Consider the following 2,947-nt stretch of genomic DNA (forward strand, 5'->3'; position numbering starts at 1 on the left):
TTAAAAAAAGAAGTTGATAGGGCAAAAACAGGAACATACAAGTATAGTACAACACAGGAAGCATTAAAAGACCAACGAAAATCTCATGGGTATTAAGTTTTGGTAAAAACAACCCAAATAAAAACAAAGTATCTCAATTTTTTAATACCATTCATTGTACTTTCAAAAAAGTGAGTTGTCTTTTTTTCACATTAAGTTTAGTTGACCTACAAGTCTTTGCTAAATTGCATAACTGATAGAAAAAAACTATTTGTAAAATTTAAGTTTTTGTTTCTCATGTATAATATCTACATCACTCTGGAGAATTTTAAGGTTATTTCAAATCTTTCTGATCCTTCTTTTCCTAAGATGTGTATGCGGTTGGGCATATGACCTCTGTGTTAGATAGTGGCTATAGATTGGCATCGTCAGCTCCTGTCTGGAAAACAAGTATTTTCAAAGTTAATGAAAGCCATTTGGTCTGTTTTTGCTAGCCAGTTTTGCCTTTTAATTATAAAACCATATAAAAATCAGTAGCATACCATGAAGTAATGTAGTTTCATGGCAGGAATAAGGATGGTCCAACAGATCTGAAAAGAAATCTTAATCTTTAAGTGATTAGTTTAAGGGTTGATAAATACATATATCACTTTTTCTTTTTTCACTTAGCTAAGTCATAAATCTAATTTTGAAAATCAAATAATCTCATTCAAACCTCTGTTACCGATTTTCAAATCTAAAATAGAGCAACATCAACATAACAAATACCAGAAGTCATTAATGAACCCAGACAACCACAGCACATAGAAAACTAATTGAATAAAAGAATAGGTGGAAACTCTTACCACAGCCCCTGTCACTGCTTTCCAAAAGCTTCTGGGCATTTTATTTTGCTAAGGAATTCAAAGATGGAAAATTTTAGAAATCGTTTCTCTATTTTGAAGTGCACAACAGAAAACTGTGTTCAAACTGTCTTCCCTTGGTTAGTTCAAAAGCAAAATAAAATGACAGTGCACAAATATTTTCATCCAGTTTGCAATGCTTCGTTGTACACCCAGCCTATCTAATACATTACTTGAATTATGTTTTTGTGTGGGAATTACTGTCTCCTACCAAAGCATACTCTTTATTTGGTCAGACAGAAGATTCAGAGAAAAACAAGTAAGACAATTTTCGTTTTCTTACTAGTGGGAGTTAAGTCTGCATTGAGGAAATATTTGTCATGCTCACCACATTTTTGTCATAGATTTGTTTCACAGAGCCAGTGTGCAACTTTGAAGAGAGAAGAATGGCCACTGTGTATCACACTGGAGAAATCCTCGCTGTCACCCATCTTCCCTTCTGTAGGACAGCCAAGCCAATCTTTCTAAAATAACTTTACGATTCTGAATCTTGCCCACAATTTCCTAAGGTCTCCCTTTTGTCTCCTGCCTGAAATCCAGGCTCTCCAACCTACCTCCAGTGACTCCCCTCCCACCAAAAACACCCCAGTAACAGGGCCAAATAGTCCACCTCTGTCCCTTTGTTCATCCTGCTACAACTGCTTAGAATGACTTTTACCCAAACCCTAATCATTTCTCAAGACCCAGCTAAAGGCCCCTCTCATTCATGACACCTTTCCCAGTCCTTGTGGTTCACAGATTAACTCTCTCTGAATGCCCATAGCATCTCTTGTCTGAACTTTTTTTTCTTTTGGCATTTAATAAAATACTCCCTTGTACCCTTGCCGTTTTTATGATTAACCTTCTACTCCAGTTGTTGGAAAATAGTAACTGTATGCCATGGGAGCAAAAATGATTGTTATACCTGTGGTAGATGGTATTATTGTTTGTAATTATTCACTCCCTCTTTCTTCATGAATAAAATATGTTTCCCCAGTCCCTTTTACTTTGGGCTCAGACATCTGACTTGCTTTGGCCAATGGAATGTTTGCTGTGTATCACTTCCAAACAGAAGTTTTTGAGGAATTGAAAGATTCCAAAACTCTCCTAGCTCCTGTGCCCTCTGCCATAAGAAAAGCATAAGGCTTTCCTTTAGTTTAGGTCTCAAAATAAGGATATATGTAGAAGACAATCAGCTTGTAGTCTGGAGTAAAATCACAACATCCAATCAGTAGCTGACAATATAAACCTGAAAAGAAACAAATATTTGTTATTGTAAACCACTGAAAATTTGAGATTGCTTGCCATCTAGTGAAAGCTGACTGATATAATATCTAATATTTTGTAAGCACTGTGTCCTGTATCCACAATATCTCATTTAACTAACACAATAATCCTGTGTGTTACTTTATTATCCCCTTTTTACATATGAGAAAACAAGGTTGAGGTAAAGTAACTGATCCAAAACACACAGTGCTGTAAGATTTTAGAATCACACACTTCCAGCCTTGAAGTTATATTCTACCACTTATTGAATATAGTATCCAAGGCATAATACAATCTCACTAAAAAATCAGTCACATGTAAAACAGAGATAACAGTGCAGCTCTTCTCACAGTGTACTTCTAATGGCTGTTGGAGGGATTAAATTAAATAATGTGTGAATGACCAAATGATTTAAAGAGTGAGTGGGTCTTAATTTGTGTCACCCCTAAATTAGACCCTGAGATAAACATTGATGTGGGTAATTTAGGAAGAATGTGTGAGGAAGTGGGAAAAGTGAGATAAAGAATGAGAAAAGTCAATAAAATTATGAGGTTACAATTTGGGGAAAAAAGACTCAATCACACTAAGGTACCATGTGGAATATGACTCAGATGGCCAAGTAAGATCCCATCAGGATCTTTCACAAATAACAATTAAAAACTCCATACAAAAAAAGCAAACAAGAAAACCTGGAAAGTGAAGTCACTGGAAAGTAAGCAAGCAGATTCTGGAAGAATCAAAACTTGGGAGAAGGATCAGAAGAGATTGAGTTTTCCATTATTACAAATTTTGCCCTGAGGGCAGGCCAAAGTTAGCACTGA

The sequence above is a fragment of the Lipotes vexillifer genome, unplaced genomic scaffold, assembly GCF_000442215.2.
Source record: "Lipotes vexillifer unplaced genomic scaffold, Lipotes_vexillifer_v1.1 scaffold1226, whole genome shotgun sequence".
Taxonomy (NCBI): Eukaryota; Metazoa; Chordata; class Mammalia; order Artiodactyla; family Lipotidae; genus Lipotes; species Lipotes vexillifer.